At 37.8% G+C, this 18,791-nt stretch overlaps 1 protein-coding gene and 2 long non-coding RNA genes across 3 annotated transcripts in view; 1 reads left to right on the top strand and 2 right to left on the bottom strand.

The window, feature by feature from the left end:
- The window catches only part of LOC130013148 (xanthine dehydrogenase/oxidase-like), a 251,682-nt gene that overhangs the window by 84,779 nt on the left and 148,112 nt on the right, over positions 1–18,791 (top strand). The window lies entirely within an intron of this gene.
- LOC126824522 (uncharacterized) lies at positions 961–7,312 on the bottom strand. The gene is made up of 4 exons (XR_007681543.2): positions 7,154–7,312; positions 5,009–5,111; positions 3,911–4,035; positions 961–1,534 (listed from the first exon to the last, which is right to left on the bottom strand). It is a non-coding gene; the product is annotated as an uncharacterized LOC126824522 (long non-coding RNA).
- LOC126824521 (uncharacterized) lies at positions 8,670–15,635 on the bottom strand. The gene is made up of 5 exons (XR_007681542.2): positions 15,467–15,635; positions 13,885–14,183; positions 13,359–13,463; positions 13,009–13,113; positions 8,670–12,175 (listed from the first exon to the last, which is right to left on the bottom strand). It is a non-coding gene; the product is annotated as an uncharacterized LOC126824521 (long non-coding RNA).

Raw genomic sequence — 18,791 nt, 5'->3', positions numbered from 1 at the left:
AAGGTCATGTAGTTCTATTTTTCTAAACTAGACGAAAGGGGGACTTAACGGATATAATTGTTGTAATATGGGTGATTTACATTCAAATTTTACTTTGTGTTATAATTTATAATCAGTTTTGTTCGGTGAAAAACACGAACATTCCAAATTGAACGATAGTCTTTTGCGCCTGCTTAGTCCATTCTACATGGATTTATTTTTATTATTTCCACAGTTTTCTAGGGAATGATATCGTTGTTCATTGCAAATGGCGTTCGAAACCATTATGTCATTAGAGTACAAGAAGTTGTGCACTGCTTTAAAATGTCCATCGATTTTTAATATTGCATACATGTAATTAGGATCCCATATTTTCACGGCAAGATAACAACACCAATATTGTTTAGAATGGACCAATGTTGAATTCTACTTCGCGTTTTTAATTTTTAATGTTAGGGATAATATTGAGTTAGAGGGTTAGCTCCTTTAAGTGCGCCGCTAATTAGAGCATGACTGCGCATGATATTTAATGCAAGTGTTATAATGACATGACTGCGTACTGAACCAAGAGTGCAATTGGGTGCTAAATATTAGGGAGGCTTTACAGTTCGACTGACTCTGCACACAGCATATATAAATCAATTTAATAAGTTTGTTTAACATAAATGGAATGAATGGGGCTTGTTCCACCGGGCTAATGAAGACGGAAATCCACCATGCTATGAGAGTAATTTTGCCCCAACAACTGCGCGAGGCCTGCTATTATTTCGAATCCAACTGTCAAGGGGACTTTTACGTGTACACGGGACCTCGGGTGTTCGTCTCGGCCGGGTTTGTTTGTTTACAGAATAAGGATTGCGGACCAAGCTAGGCCTATATTTCACACTCCAATTAGGCCAAGGAAGGGATCAGCACAACGGAATTTGGGGCAAATGTCTCAGCCAGACCAGTGCCAACAATGAATAACAAATCAGCAACATATAACAATAATATTAATAATTTATTAGTATCATAGTATTCAAGAGGTTAAGGATTGATATATTTTAAACTTGCGAATATATCAACATTAGAACAACATTTGCGGTTCTCTGCTAGCTCAGTCGTGAGTCGGGATATTTGTGTGAAATCCAGTGCCAACAATCAGCAGATGAATGCTATTGTCCAAGATTTTGAAATCAGAAAATCCGAAAAAAGTTAATTTAATTTCAGCATACTTCTAAACTTTGTTTTAATACGGTTTGATGTTGTTTTTATTTAGTATCGTATGAAGACACCACAATCCTTTCGTTACTTAGGGCCCCCACAAGACTTAATCCGGTCGCTTTGCTTCGATGCCAAAGAAACATTGTTTAACTTTACTCATATTAGGTGTACGTCCGGCTTTGAACAAAGGCTGTGGTTAAGTTAAGGGTTAAAATCACAATTGGTTAACACATTGTGAAATGACGGGAAGTAATAACCTTTGTGTAATTTATTTAGTATATAAATCGTAGTGATGTAGTCGTCACCAAACATAAAATCCAAGCCAGTAATGTACTTGTTGTGGAGGCAGAATCTGAAATAAAAGAACTAATTGGTAAAATGCAATCACGGGCAAAACCGAAGTTCAGTACTAAATTGTGGTTTTGAACAGTTTTTAACTGTAAATATGGAATTTATCGATGGCATATTCTCCATAATGTAGTTGAATTTAATCTGGGTAGTGTATGATGGTAAGAGTGGGTACACGGAATAGACCATGTACCATGTGATGTGATCGGGGTAGTGTATGATGGTAAGAGTGGGTATACAGAATATAATCGTTTTGACAATGTACCATGTGTGGCGGCAAGAATGGATACACAGAATATAACCGCGTCGACCATGAACCATGTGATATTATCGGGGTAGTGTATGATGGTAAGAGTAGGTATCCAGAATATAACAGTTTAGACCATGTACCATGTGATGTTATCGGGGTAGTGTATGATGGTAAGAGTAGGTATCGAGAATATAACAGTTTAGACCATGTACCATGTGATGTTATCGGGGTAGTGTATGATGGTAAGAGTAGGTAACCAGAATATAACAGTTTAGACCATGTACCATGTGATGTGATCGGGGTAGTGGATGATGGTAAGAGTGGGTATCCAGAATATAGCAGTTTAGATCATGTACCATGTGATGTGATCGGGGTAGTGTATGATGGTAAGAGTGGGTATCCAGAATATAACCGTTTCGACCATGTACCATGTGATGTGATCGGGGTAGTGTATGGTGGTAAGAGTGGGTATCCAGAATATAACAGTTTAGACCATGTACCATGTGATGCGATCGGGGTTGTGTATGGTGGTAAGATTGGGTATCCAGGATATAACAGTTTTGACCATGTATCATGTGTTGTGATCGGGGTATTGTATGGTGGTAAGATTGGGTATCCAGGATATAACAGTTTTGACCATGTATCATGTGTTGTGATCGGGGTATTGTATGGTGGTAAGATTGGGTATCCAGGATATAACAGTTTTGACCATGTATCATGTGTTGTGATCGGGGTATTGTATGGTGGTAAGATTGGGTATCCAGGATATAACAGTTTTGACCATGTATCATGTGTTGTGATCGGGGTATTGTATGGTGGTAAGATTGGGTATCCAGGATATAACAGTTTTGACCATGTATCATGTGTTGTGATCGGGGTATTGTATGGTGGTAAGATTGGGTATCCAGGATATAACAGTTTTGACCATGTATCATGTGTTGTGATCGGGGTATTGTATGGTGGTAAGAGTGAATATAACCGTTTAAACCATGTGATCCGGGTATATTGTGGTAAGAATGGATGTACAGAAATGTTGCTGCCCACGGATATTATGGAATTAAAAGCATTTAAAATCATATCGTCCCTTTATTATCCACAAGTGTTTAATTATAAAACAATTGGTAAAATGGCGCATAAAACTAGAGCGTAAAACCTCATTTCAATTCATTATTAAAAATATGTAAATTGAAAGGGGATTTGATCGTCTTTGCTTTTTTGCACGCCCCCCCCCCTCCCCCAGCCCACGAACTAATATACATATTTAACAATAAGTATGATTATGTCAAGTTACTACGGCTGGCATAAGCTTATTTCAACCCTTAACGTCATACTTTTCTGAATGACAGTGCTAATGAGGACGATCATGCTGGACATTTTGCCCAGACAGCGGCTTTCCACCCTGCTCTTCATCGAATTTCATTTGTAGAGGCAACAAGTACACGGGCGTATTTATTTTCAGTCGGTGTGAAATAAAGTTGCCCCGACCCTCAGGTATTCTACTACCACCTCCTATCAGCAATTAATACTATACACAGCGAGATAAATGCATTCAATTACACACCGTTATAAACTTGTAATGGTAAATCTCTTTGATCTTTGGGGTATATTCTATGCCCAGAATAACTTGCGGTCTGAAAGTCAGGGGAGATTTTGGATATATATATATAGGGAAATTTGGGGTTGTTCTTCTGAAAGTTTTTCTTTAAACCTGTAACAGATTATTCTTCAAGGGTAGGTTTATTTTCCATAAGAAAACATGATATAAGATTTTTCTTGCGGGGATTCTGGGATATTCTCATCTTGCGTACATGTAAACAAACGGTTTATAAGCAAGATAAAGTCCTCTGTGTAGGATAAAGCACGAGACTGAGGTTATGCTGGGGAAGTAAGACTCCAGAAAAAAACCCTCGACAGAAAAAACCCTGCTTACCGGCCTCGGTTTTTCTTTTTCTCGGGTTATTTTCTTCAGTCTTTCTTTCCCCAGCATAACCTCAGTCTCGTGCTTTATCCTACACAGAGTAGGCTAACTGTAGATACACAAATGAAAGACCTTACAAAAACTATAATTGATACCTGTCCAAACAAATACTATATACGCCCTATATCTAAACAAATAATAATAATACGTACTACAATTTAATACACCCTGTAAACCATTCACTGTTGAATTGGCGTTTTTAATCTCTGTTTCACTACAACCTGATCCACTGTTAACATTCTGTTTATCGATACACTCTGCATATTCATACACCAATCTATATAATACATATAAGATACATTATGTTAGAGTTAAATTGGTTGACTTCAAATGTTATATAAATTAATCTTTAGACATTTATTAAAGAATTAAAGATGCACTATTCAAAAGCAAAATCTTCCTAATGCAGATCTTTCGTTTGGCCTCAAATGTTATATAAATCATTAACTGGACATTTATTAACATGCCAAGCCCATAATCAACTCTCTTTTAGTACTTCGAATGGATTTGATTTCCAGCCGATTTAAATACTATTGGCAGTTAATGATTTGATTTAAAAATAGATAACCGAGACTTTGTATATTTTATCGTAACAACGGTAGGAATGACAATCGCGATTACACAGTTCTTCCAACGACTATAGCATATTCCCTTTTCATTATCTATTTTTTTTTAAACTTTAACGAGAAATCTCAGCTATTTATCTAAATCTTACATAATGCATCTTTAACATAACAAGCCTATATTCAACTCTCTAACATCCGCGAGATTTAAAAATTTAACGATAAAATGGACAAACGAGACTAAGACTCGGGTTTCAAGTAACGTTGCTACGATAATGAACGATATTCAAACAGAAATAACTTCGTTCAAAATAAAGTAATTTGAATGAAGATTATTGAATGAAATTGTCAGTATATTTGTGTTTCATTATCTATTTTTGAACTATTATAGCAATAAACGTCTAGTTATTTGTCAAAATCTTATTGCATTCATTTTGTAAATAAACAATATCAAGAATGGATTGGGGGATGTTGCGGAGGGGCGAGGGTGCTCGGTGTGCTTAGTCTTCCCTATGCTGTCTGGGCAACATTTCCATCTCGAGCATTTCCATTAGGCTTCTCACACCAAAGAGTTACATAATTATATTTATTTGAATTTATTTCAAAACAAAAGGTTCATTAACCACAGGGTTACATAATGTTATTTTTTTAAAAAAATATTTTAAAACAAAAAGTTCAATAACTTACTCGCATTTCATCTGTTGATTGCTTGCTCCTGGATATAATCTCTCGTGGTCACGTTTACATGTCAGTAATGTACATTCACTTTCTGCTACAGCCCATACCATTCCTTAAAGATGATATAAAATGAAATGAAATGAAATGGGGTTTAACGTCCTACTGTTTTGCTCCGAACTGGGCTAATGAAGACGGGATTAAAGATGATATAAACAGAAAGATGACAGCTCGCTAACCTCGAGTTTTTTCTAATATCTCTGTAAAAGATGACTGCCTTTTACACGTGCGTTGGCTGAATGGCGCGTGCATTGTTTACATAAGACGTTACTGCTTCGCGCAGAATGCTGCCTTTTAGTCACTTTAATTCCCATTTGCACTAAATAGGAAATAAGTTTTACTTACAAATACGTCAAACGTCTTTATTTATTTTTCTAATACATCAAAAAATGTTTCAGAATTTAATTTGTCGGTGAAACAAAGTTAATATTTGAGACTCATTAAGTTACGTTGATGTCATCCTTACCAGTGATTGTAGCGGCCTAGCGAATATTCACTGCTGATCAGTGTGCGAGGTCCCATGTTTGACCCTCACGTTAAATTCAGATAGTTCATCGGAATTCCCCCCCCCCCCACACACACACACATAACGAAGATACTGGCAAGGGAAGCGTATAGTCGCCCGGAGGGGATGGAAATCAGGAGTCACGTGTACACATTGACGTGCACGTAAAAGACCCCTGGCAGATGAAATTCGATATAAGAATACGTGCAAAATTTCAATTTAAACACACTGTGTGGCGTATACCCCTCTTCAACAATATCCCTGTCGGTGCAAAACAGTAGGACGTCAAGCCCTATTTCATTCTCTTTCATTTCAATATAACCAGTGTTTTCATTCAGAAGAATAAGCGTATTTAAAATTTGTCATACGCTAAAGATTATTTCTTTGAAATATATTTTTTTTTGCACTTATCAGTTGCTTGTACATGGACTAGAGCAGCGAAGGGGATGGGGCGTCCAAGGTGGAGAGAACGTCAAGTTTAAAGGGGGATTACCCGAGAAGCCCTGACACATAAAATCTTATTGATTTCAAGCAATCTGACTTTTCGGGCAGACGGTTAAAATGAAAACAAAAATTATTATTTCATCGTTGGCAAAAAAATCAAAAAAAATCGCCCGAAACCTAATAAAACACTAATTTTACTTTTCTTTTAATTGAATACCACGAATTTGTACTGAAGTGACTATGGATTAAAACATTTTGTTTCGGGTAGCGATTATTATTTGTGAATCCAGCTGCAACAGTATGATTGGATGGTTGGAATTCAGGTCGGCATAGAGTGGAAACTTTGAAGTCGCTTTGTTCACGTGTTCGAAACACGAATTTTTAAATAATTTCGGGCATTCCTGGTTCTGCCCCCCTCCCTCCCTCCCTCCGCCCCCACGCAACATTCATCGAGCCAGGACAAGACTTCCTTCATAGAACATTGTAGAAAAGTGAGACACTTCTTTTCATTTGGTTCATCACTAATGGAAACAGCGAATCATTGTAGCATCTGTTTTTCGGGGAAGGGGCGGGGATCTAAATGTTTTGCCTCTTTGAAGCTACAGTGCTAATTTAAAAATAAAGAAATTTTTATTATATTGAAATGAAATAGGGGTTTAACGTCCTACTGTTCTGCTCCGAACTGGGCTAATGAAGACGGGCATACGCCATACAGTGTGCGATGAGGGAAATTTTGCCCGTACAGTGGATCTACGGCCTACTCTTATATCGAATTCCAACTGTCAAGGGATCTTTTACGTGCACACCAATGTGTACACGGGACCTCGGTTTTTCGTCCCATCCGAACGACTAGACAGCTGTCCTTGTCAGGCCCTCCGTCTTGCATCACTTACAAGGGGGAACCACGCCGGAAAATCTGGATGAACTTTATCGGCCAATGCAGGGATCGAACATACGACCTCCAGGCTAGCGACCTACAGGCTAGCGAGCCAGCGTCTTACCCACTTAGCCACGTGATCCCCTTTATTATATAAAGAATTCTATGTATCATAATATATTAGCGCATAACATGGTATCAAATCAATAAAAACGGTAATCGTGTCAACACTCCATTTCATTGATTGGAATAAATCTAATCTAAAACTTACCTAAAGTACCCAATATTAATAAAACCGTTGTTAATTTACTAATCATCCCCATCTTGTTTGAGACTGACACCTTTAAGTTTCGCAATTCTATCGAACTTAATCTCCTAGCTCATCCTCTTATGTATATCATAATGTATTTATATTTAGATATCATTGACGCTGTGAATAGTAAGAGCATTGAATAGGTGTATCAAATAGTCGCACCCAACCGAGTGGGAGTATAAATCAATCAAGAAATAAATAAAAAAGTATACAAAATAATAATACGAAAAGTAACATACACACTGAGAAAATAATGGGTATTATCTTTTGTAAAGTAAAAAATAACTAAAAATCGTTCATGAACCCGAAAGTGCTCGCGTACCACCTGGAAGGCCCTCGCGTACCACTAGTGGTGCGCTTACCACAGGTTGGGAACCACTGACTTAGATGGAAGCTGACGTCAAATAAAGCTATTTCCCACACATTCTGATTGCCAGTCCATAATAACACAACCGTGGAAGCAGAGGGTTAACTTCGACCAAGTAATATTTCGCTTTACTTCCATCATCATTTGGTGTCCCATTTCCGTTACGTTTAATTACTTCAAATAAAATGAAATGTAATAGGGTTTAACGTCCCACGTTTCTGCACCGACTAAGCTAATGAAGACGGAAATACGTCATGCAGTGTGTGACATGGAAATTGGGCGTGGAAAGCCTACTCTTATTTCACGGTCTCTTTTATGTGCACGTCGATTTGTATACACTACCTTGGGTTATCATCTGAAATGAAATGAAATGGAGTTTAACGTCCTACTGTTCTGCTCCTAACCTGGGCTAATGAAGACGGGCATACGCCATACAGTGTGCTATGAGGGAAATTTTGCCCGGACAGCGGCACTACGGCCTACTCTTATATCGAATTCCAACTGCCAAGGGATCTTTTACGTGCACGCCAATGTGTACACGGGACCTCGGTTTTTTGTCCCATCCGAACGACTAGACAGCTTTCCTTGTCAGCCCCTCCGTCCTGCATCACTGACAAGGGAGAACCACGCCGGAAAATCTGGATGAACTTTCTCGGCCAATGCAGGGATCGAACACCCGACCTCCAGGCTAGCGAGCTAGCGCCTTACCCACTTAGCCACGTGATCCCCGGTTATCATCTGATCCGAACGCCTAGACACTGTCCTTTGATCTACTTAAGGAGAATACTGACCATTATATACCGACCTACGAACAGGGCCCTCACGTAGGGGCGCGGTGGGGGCTGTTCGACACTTGTTGAGGGCGGCAAATTATCTAAGTGCATACCAGAAATATTTAATGGGGGACCCTTTGAATATTTATGGACTAGGCTCCTTGGAGGCTGAGGTAGCAAATCACCCGCCTTCACTCCCTCTAACCCTTGGTAAACCAGTTCGCATTTCAACAAATAGAGAGGGTAGAATTATGATTTTTTCAAGATATATTATTGGGTTTTTCGATCAAATGGAGAGTTGCAGGGGAAATAAACATAAAATTGTACATATGAGTTGATTTAATAAATATTTATTTAGATAAAGTGTTAAAAGTATAAAAATTGTATTTTAAAATTTATTTAACCATAACAAATCAAATGAGCACAGGCATTGAACAAAGCAATTACAGAACTTTATCCCTGGATCGACACATAGGCTTGTGAGGGCCCTGCATACAAAGGTAACTAAACAGAACGGTCCAGTATAAACGATTATACTGTTATAAGTATTAGTTTTCAAACGATTATACTGTTATAAGTAGGGGGGTGGGGGGGTGGATGGCCGAATGGTTAGCACGTGCGCGCTGTATCATAAAGCCTCCCACTGCTAAAGACCCCTACGCGCAAGCGAATTATTGAAATAAAATTAAACCATATGTTAGTCCCGAAATGACCTAGTTTGTGTCGAGTGGACTTTAAACCCCATTTCTCCCCCTCTCTGTTATAAGTATTAGTTTTCAAACTATTATACTGTTATAAGTATTAGTTTTCAAGATCCTGGGTAATTTTAGTAGATACTTCAATTTTGATTGGCTAAGCTCTACAATCAGTCTAATATTATCCAATCAAATTACTAAAATTTGGATTTTATCTTAGTTAAAATTTCGTGAAACAGGCCCCTGGATTTTAATGAATAAATGCCGTTAAATAATACAGGATAGAATTGATAGTTATTACACATTTTGTTATCTTGAATAATATTATGTACTTATCAAGGAAAGGGCGTTTTTATGAGTTTATTCATTTTTGTTCAATCCTTGTACGTTTGTTTATTCGATGTTATGTCGAAGAATGTAGGACATAATAAAATATGCTTTGAATGAGCAGAGGCGGGTATGGAACCCCTGCACTTCCCTTCCCCGATCTGGATACACGCCAGCTATATCATTAAGCGGCCCAATAAAGAGTGAACTTGCCTTTTAAAGAAAAATGAGCTATTTGAAAGGATTGAAAGAGACTCCCATTCCCTTCGCTTAATCCCCCCTGTTATATGTGATATTCTTGCACTAATTCCAATGCGCAGCACTTTTTATAGTCCCTTTACATTCACCAGTAAACTTGCCAACAATCAAGCTTTTATGGCAAAACCTCACTGCTATATAATTTTATCTATATTTGGGCTATTTTAATAATACACGCCTTCACCTTTATTAAACACTACAGGACTTCAATCATTTTTTTTTAAGGCAAAGACTCCTTTCAATATGTTTGTTACCTGTATTAGAATGCTTCGCCCACATAATATATGTCGCCGTTTTTATTTGCTTTATTGTTTGGCTATGAGCAAAGCAAATAAACATTATAATACGTGGAGAAAAATCAAGTGGTAGAAATATTAAAATATGTCACAACCAAAGCAAAGTTTATCTTAACAGTAACACGATATATTTATTTCTTTGGGAGGGGTATGGGGGGGGGGGGTATCCTGTGCTATTTAGATTATAGGATCTGTAATAATACGGTCATGTTAATTAGTGAAGTAAAAAGAAGCCAGTTGCACGCATCAATTCAGATGCAAAATGGCCGTAGTATATTATGATGACGAACGTGACGTCAGGTGTTTAACTCATCACGTGACTTTCCTCTTGGAAAAACTCATTTGACATCATTCCGGATTACGCCTATTTTTAAGAGGCTTTACAACATGCTTGGGTGAATTACTTTCCATTTTGTGGGAAAATGAGAAAGGCGCTGGTGCACGCATCGATTCAGATACAAAATAATTTCGAAGAGGCTTTACAATTTGCTTGAGTGAATTACTGTCCATTTTGTCTATTTAGATCTTGTGGCCCAGTGAGAAAGGCGCTGGCGATCGCATGGTTTCAGATACAAAATAATTTTGATAGACTAACACGAACTTTACTGTCATAAGTCTTGCTAAAAACCCGGACGCCTCACTGTGTATCTTTGTAATGTAATAGGGAGACGTGGTGGCGCAGTGAGTAAAATGCTGGCTCGTTAACCGGGAGGTTTCGGGTCCGCTCCCGGTTGCCACCCCCCCCCCCCTTGTCAGAGGTGCACGACGGAGGGCATGGCAAGGACAATGTCTAGTCGTTCGGATGGGATGGGAATCCTGGGCGCCGTGTAAACATTGGCATACACGTAAAGAAGGAACCCGTGACATATCGATTTATAAATAAGAGTAAGTCGTAACGCCGCTGGCCAGGCAAAATCCCTCATACCTCGTCGGTACAGAAAAGTAGTACGTTACACCCCATTTCAGTTCGTGTATCCAATACCTAAGTGCCCCCCCCCCCCCCACCACCAATTTGAAGAAATAAATGTGTCTATTTCGGGAAGAAGGACACACAATCTGTGTTCTGTGATAAATTCCAGAATTCACCACTGTTTAGTTCGGCTATTTATTTATAAAGTTCTACAAGCTAGAAACATATTATTATTGTTAAGTTTAATCCTCTATTGGTAAGATACAAATATCTTTATTTGCAGGTCGTTCTAAGTGAGCAGGGTCGGATTGAGGCCCATAGAGACCCTAGGGTACATCAAAACATAACATATATAAAACGTACTTATTTAAAGTTACAAATAAAAAAAAACGAGTGACTCCCTTACACCCCCTCCCCCTCAAACTACCATTCCTTTTGTGACTACAACTGCTTCTGTTTCAAAAATGAAGATTATCAAGAGCTGCAATAAAATTTTCGCCTTTACAAATGGGTCAAAATAATGCGTACCGTAGTGCCATCTGGTGACACTGTATACCAGACTTTTAGTTTAAAGTTGCAATTTCATATTTTTAAGTTATATTTTTAAAATTTTTTAAAATAAAGCCTTAACAAAGATGGTATCTATAAACAGTCCTACCTTGTTAAAGAATATTCCTATTAATCCTATAATTCACTATTGTCAGTTGAGAAATTAGCAAAAGTATAATTTTCAATTTTAAATTTAAACGTTTGAAGATAGCTATTCCATGGGGGAAATAGAAAAACAAGGGAGGTAATTGTGTTATTATTTCCGGGGTCAAAGGATTTTTAAGTGGGAGAATAATACCCTTGATCGTATAATAGTGAGTTGACATCCTATTGAGCAAAAGACATAGAAATAATTATGTTTTGACTTTCTTAGAAAATATGAAATTATCGCTTTTTCTACTGTAATTTGAACTACGAAAATTACATGAAATTATTTACAGCTTTTAGATATATATATATATATTTATGTCCGAACATGGTTAGTCACGATCCAACTCATCCAATCTGTCTTCTATCACATCGGCTACTTTGTTGTTGATATTTTTCAGAGCATTCTTAATCCGCGGTAACACAAGATCACCACGCCCACCAAGAATCTCCACAAGTTTTGTAGCGCCATCTAAATTACTCGTTTCCTTTGCTTCTCTGTTAATTATTTCCATGTCATCTTCACTTATGATATTTTCTGACACCATTTTTTTCGTGAGTTCTCTAAGCTGGACACTAAAGTGTGTCACCACATATTCGTGTAACTCTACCCATATGTCGTAATGGTCACTTCTCATTTGACCCTTCTGCACTTGAGCTTTAAAGAAACAAATCGACAAATAATAACTAACTGAAATGTACACTAAAGATATAAAGAAAACATTGTGTCCAAGTCGGGTAGGGATCCGCAGTGGCTCAGGGAGTAAAAAATGAAATGAAATGAAATGGAGTTTAAAGTCCTACTGTTCTGCTCCTAAACTGGGCTAATGAAGACGGGCATGCTATGAGGGAAATTTTGCCCGGGCAGCGGCGCTACTCTTATATCGAATTCCAACTGCCAATGGATCTTTTATGTGCACGCCAATATGTGCACAGGACCTCTGTTTTTCGTCCCATCCGAACGACAAGTCATGCCCTCTGACAAGGGGAAACCACGCCGTAAAATCTGGATGAACTTTCTCGGCCAATGCAGGGATCGAACACCCGACATAAGCCGACATAAGCCAGCGTCTTATCCACTTACCCACCGTGATCCCCCAAGGGAGTAAGACGTTGGCTAGCTAGCCTGAAGGTCTCGTGTTCGCCCACGGTGTTTGCAGAGAAAGTTCCTCGGGATTTTCCGACGTGGTTCCCCCATTTCAGGGACCTCAGTTGTTCGTCCCATCCGAACGACTAGACAGCTGTCCGTGTCAGGCCCCTCGTCCTGCATAACTGACAATGGGAAACAACGATATGGTTAAAACAAGCAGTGTCACCTACAATCTTCTCTAAAACCTTTTGATGGGCCTCTTTTTGATCTGATTGACTCGAACCCGGGAGATTATCCAAATTTAATATTTAAGAATAGTACAGTTTATGGCTTGATGCGTTCTTTGTGAAACGGAAACCCGTTTACAATAATTACCCCGTAAACATCACTAACGTACTTACTCGGGGTTGTCTTTATATCTGGCTTCCGGTCTCTGTTTGGCATTGAGTTTGATGGGATCGGTTCTGTTTTAATTGGAATGGATCTATTTATAGGTCGACTGTCGTCTATATGAAAGTGAAAGAATTACAAGTGGTATGAGCCATCCATAAGGGAGACAAAAACAACACATTAAATCAAGTTATGCAAGAGCTATATCTGCCTATTTCAGGTCTTTCTTTGAGCCTGAAATGTTATATAAATTATCTAACTTTAATATTTAAGTACATTACAATTTATGGCTTGATGTGTTCTTTGTGAAACGGAAACCAGTTTACAATAATTACCCCGTAAACATCACTAACGTACTTACTCGGGTTTGGTTTTATATCTGGATTCCGGTCTCTGTTCGGCATTGAGTTTGATGGGATCGGTTCTGGTTTAATTGGAATGGATCCATTTATAGGTCGGCTGTCGTCTATATAAAAGTGAAAGAATAAGAAGTGGTATGAGCCATCCATAAGAGAGACAAATACAACACATTAAATCAAATTAAGATAATACCTTATTCAATAATTTGCTTGCTCACAGGGGTCTTTAGGTCTTTAGCAAGAGGGGTGGGGTGGGGTAATTTAATTACACGTGTCTTTGTTCTGGCCATGATTTCTATGGTACAATTAACTTCATACGAAACTTACACAATTAGTTGATTTGAAATAGAGAAGGGGCCGTCTAAACGACATGCTAATTCATAAAATTGAAAATGTTTATTTAGTCTTTGTGTGTATGTAAGGTGTAAAACGAATTAAAACCGCAATACAAAATAGTATATTTATATAATTTATGGCAGAATCTACGTCGTCACTTCCGGCTAACAAAGCGTAACTCATTATACTTACCATTACCAGAATCTATTTTATCAGCGACCTGCGCAAACCCGCTCTTTCTCAGTGCTTCCAGAAACTGATCATAGCAGTCGTTACACTCATTCATTATTATATCTAGAAGTTTCTTTACTCGCTGTCGTCCCTTTACTTTGGCCTCAATCTCAGACGTATGGTCGTAAGAAAGAACATCTTCACTGAACAGGTACTCAACGACCTTATCGGGATTTACCATATTTTCGAGAATAAACTCATTACACTTTCGTATTCTGTCATAACTTTCTTGCGGAAGTTTAGCCATATTGTTTTCTTACCTATTAAATAAAGCACAATAATATTAACCATTGAAATCTGCTTTATTCAGGAATTGCATTGAGAAATCGAACCTATCGCACCTATTTGATCAGAGATTTCTACAGTTCAATTTTTTGTCTTTGATCCTGTGCAAAAACGGAAAATTCGGACTTCTCGGAACTATACAAGAAATCCGAGTTTGTTTGTATTTATAATTCTACAGAGAACCACAGACGAAAACTCTGACTTGTTTTCAAAATCTCGGACTGGGGTTAAAGAGTAGAACGTTAAACCCCATTTCAATTATGGAAAAAGGTTTTGTGTGAGCAACCGGACTACATTATATAAAAAAAGGGGTTACGTAGCGCCCGCCGCCCCCACCCCATAAAAACACGACTACCACTGGCTACTACGCATTGGACTAATAGAATATAGGGATTAGTGCTATCGTATTGTACACCAACCATATAATGCAGTTTCAGATTATTTATACAATTTAATAAATCTAATGAATACATACACCTAGATATGTTTAGATGTTTTTCTTTTTAATATTCAGTTTGTTATTAAACTGAGTAATACGCCTTTGTCATTAGGAGGTCTGACCATTTAAGTTGATGAATAATGACAAATCCTAAGATTGGGAAAACCCATCTTATTACACAAGTATATCTGACCTTCTACTGATACCAATACTGACGTATTTTAACATTGGAAAAAACCCATCCACAATTTTTATTGATATAAAAATTGAACCATATGTTAATCCCGAAATGACCTAGTTTGTGTTGAGTAGACGTTACCACCCCCCTCTCTCTCTCTCGCTCTCTCTTCTCTCTCTCTCTCTCTCTCTCTCTTTCTCTCAAGTAATATAGAAGAACAACATTGTGTTGAAATTATCAAAAAAGCGCGAGCAGAGGTATCATGAAATGCTCTAACGTTAACATACGGGTATGTTAGATGTGGTATTAGTTTGTTCTAGCACATACCCTGCCTATCGAACATCGCCTATCATTACCTATAGTTAATAGGCCTCCATGTCAATGAGAACAAAGAAATGGGAATTCCCACATTTTAAAATATAATAAATCAAGGAATAATATCAATATAATGTAACAGGCTCTGTAGCCCTAACACACATATATGTTAGAAGTGATATCAGTTGTTCTAGAAAAAGTACACATACCCTGCCTGTCAAACATCGCCCAGCATTACCTATAGTTGATAGGGATACAAATCGATGAGGACAAAGAACAGGGAATTCCCATTATAATATATATTAAACCAATGAATTATATCTTACCGTGAATATCTTGCCTTTTAAATACAACGTCGAGTCAGTCGTAGGCTATTAAGCTCGCAGTAAGTTCTTAAGACGTAAGCCCGGTGTAAAATACGGTCCCGTTCCAAAACAGCTATTTTCTTAGAAACGTACTTTGACACTATTCAAAATGGCGATATATAGCCTGTGTAATATATAATAGACCGGGAAATATTTCGACTGGATTTAAAGTGACAGCAGCACCTTAAAGTAACAGTATTGACTTGCATTACGCCGCAATTTAAAGTGACGGCATATACTTGCATTACGCCGCAATTTAAAGTGAAAGCATATATTTGTACCACATCACAGTTTAAAGTGACAAAATAGATTTGAATTATTCCACACTTTATAGTGACAAAATAGACTTGCAGTATTCCACACTTTACAGTGACTGCTTAGACTGACGCCGCACTGGGTAGCCGTATCAACATGCATTACTTCATAAGTGACAGTGATAAAATACGGAATGAACAGTCATAATTTAAAACAGTTTATCTCTTAAACATGTATTATATTATGCAAGAGCTAAATCTGCCTATTGCTGGTCTTTCTTTGGGCCTGAAATGTTATATTAATTATTAATTGGACATTAATTAACTTTTTGGACCATAATCAACGCTCGATGCCATCGTTAGCCTGCGATATTTACTGGATTGGAATACATTTTGTGATGGATAATTCAACGTAAAAGTGGATAACCGAGACTTTGTTATTAACATAACAACGTCAGTAATGACAACCGAGACTAGCCTAAAATCCAGTGGCTAATAACTCGGTTCACAATTATAGCGAGAACTGTCAGCTCTGTATCTAATCTTACCTAATGCCACTTTAATCAAATTTTCTATTACAAAATTTAATCGATATTATTTCTATAAGAAATGTATGAAAACATATTAAAGAAGCTAAACCCCTAACCCAATAAAATTACCCTTAGTATACGAAATTATAAATACGAATTAGAATTCAATTTTGGTCCATTTCAATCAATATTGATGTAGTTATCTTACTGTAAAATATGGGATCCCCATACCAATTGTTTAAGACACAGTGAACATTTTAAAATCAATGCGAATCGTGTATTCTATGGATATATATATGGGTTTCGAGTGCCATTTGTAATGAAAAAAGGAAAACATATACAAGAAAACAACATAATAATAAAAAAACCCGACGTAGAATGGACTAAGCAGGCGAAACGACAGTTGTTAAATTTGAACTGTTCGCGTATTAATAATAATAATAATGAGGTTTTATATAGCGTCTTCTCCATGTTAACACATGCTCAAAACGAACGTAATTGATTAGAAATTACAATAACAGTTGTTAAAAAATCACTTTATAAAAACTCATATGTTAATTGTATATGTGCTTTTAGAATAATTTTAGTCTATTCTAAGGTTCCAATGAATAGAGCTATACGCCCTTTAACGCTTCATTATAGAATCGAAACTAGGTCGCTATTAATATCACGTGATGTAACTTACGTCATGATGAGGTGGTTTCGGGTCATAGTCGTGGCTCACCAGACGCACAGTCTCAAAACGGGAATTCCCAATTGTTTAAATAGGTCAATGCGTTTATTTTTGTGAATTTTCCTTGCACATCACGAGTGATCATGTAATCATTGGATAGTAGCTAATAGATGAATCCCAGTCTATGTTCGTTCCAAATTCAACCGATCAGATCTAAATATTAAGGCCATATGCAGATTTCGTCAAGGTCTCTAGATGTAAACAGAGCTAGCGCTAATCCTAACCCTAACCCACAATCGTGCGAGTTATAAATAGACAATTTTTCCCTCAATTTTTTTCTCCCCTCTTCCTGCATTTTTGGGTTGACTTTTTGGTCTAGAATTGGAGAAAAGGGATCAAATTTGCAATTTCATAGCAGTTTTGGGTAATACTAATGATATTACAGCGGAGGGATAGGGGGTGTAAAGTGTCTTTCTGCAGAGCAATCATTGTGTCGGAAGTGAGATTTTCACCCCAGTCAACTTCAAATCCGCGTAGCAAAAAATCTAAATGGTCAACCCCCTACAAAATTATGATGAGGAGATTGCCAAATGTGGTCCCCATTGTGCCTATAAAGATTGGAACCAACGGAATGTTGAGCAAAAAGCTACAGCCTGTGATGTTACAGCCATTTAACATTGAAGTCAATGGGCAAATAATTACTATTTGATGAAATCGGGTGGTACACTTAAAGGGAAATAATCCTGGTTTTTAAGCTTGTAAAACACCCGGATGGTTGATATCTCCATTGACGTACTTTTTAAAAAAAATGAAATGAAATGAAATGGGGTTTAACGTCCCACTGTTCTGCTACTATACTGGGCTAATGAGGACGGGCATACGCCATACAGTGTGCTATGGGGGAAATTTTGCCCGGGCAGCGGCACTATCGCCTACTCTTATATCGAATTCCAACTGCCAGGGGATCTTTTACGTGCATTCCAATATATACACGGGACCTCCGTTTTCCATCTCATCCGAAGGACTATTTTTTTTAAAAAGATCTATGAGCCAATCTAATGTGTCATTAATGACTACGGTTCATACTCTCTAAAAAAGATCACGGGTTCGGAGGGCGGGGGCATGTAACTGAAATACATTAAGGTAGAATGTGAAATGAAATGAAATGGGGTTTAACGTCCTACTTATCTGCTCCGATTATTCTAATGAAGATGGGTATAGCCATACAGTGTGCTATGATAGTAATTTTTCCAGGACAGCGGCGTTACGGCCTAATCTTCTATCGAATTCCAACTGCCAAGGGGTCATTTACGTGCACACCAATGTGCTTGGTATTTCGTCCCATCCGAATGACTATACGTTGTCCCTTGTCAGACCCTCGGTTCTGCTCCACTGACAAGGAGGAACCAAGCCAGAAAAGCTCGATGAACTTTCTCGGCCATCGCAGGGATCGAACACAGGAGGTCCAGGATAGCGAGCCAACGTCTTACTCAGTGAGTCATCAGGAAGAATGTAGGGCGAGCTATTTTTATTATACATTTCTTACCCTTTTCTGTTCGTTTATTTATTATTATTTTTTTTATTTTTTTGAATTTTTAGTTTGGTCTATAATTGCTGACAAATTTTTAAAATCACATTTACTGCCATTTGAGTGAAATGATAAGGTGTCAGGAAGGCGGCCATTATGGTAATTCCCTGGGAAAATAACATTGGGCTCTTTTCTCAAATTAATACGATTGGACTTCTTGGAATGCTCTCCAAGATGTTATATGCCCAGACATGACATTGAATTAACATTGAAGACAAACGCCAACGGGCCAATAATTAGA

Source organism: Patella vulgata, chromosome 6 (genome assembly GCF_932274485.2).
Source record: "Patella vulgata chromosome 6, xgPatVulg1.2, whole genome shotgun sequence".
In the NCBI taxonomy this organism is placed as follows: domain Eukaryota; kingdom Metazoa; phylum Mollusca; class Gastropoda; family Patellidae; genus Patella; species Patella vulgata.
The sequence above is the reverse complement of the archived record's forward strand: the minus strand, read 5'-3'. Positions and strand labels throughout refer to the sequence as shown.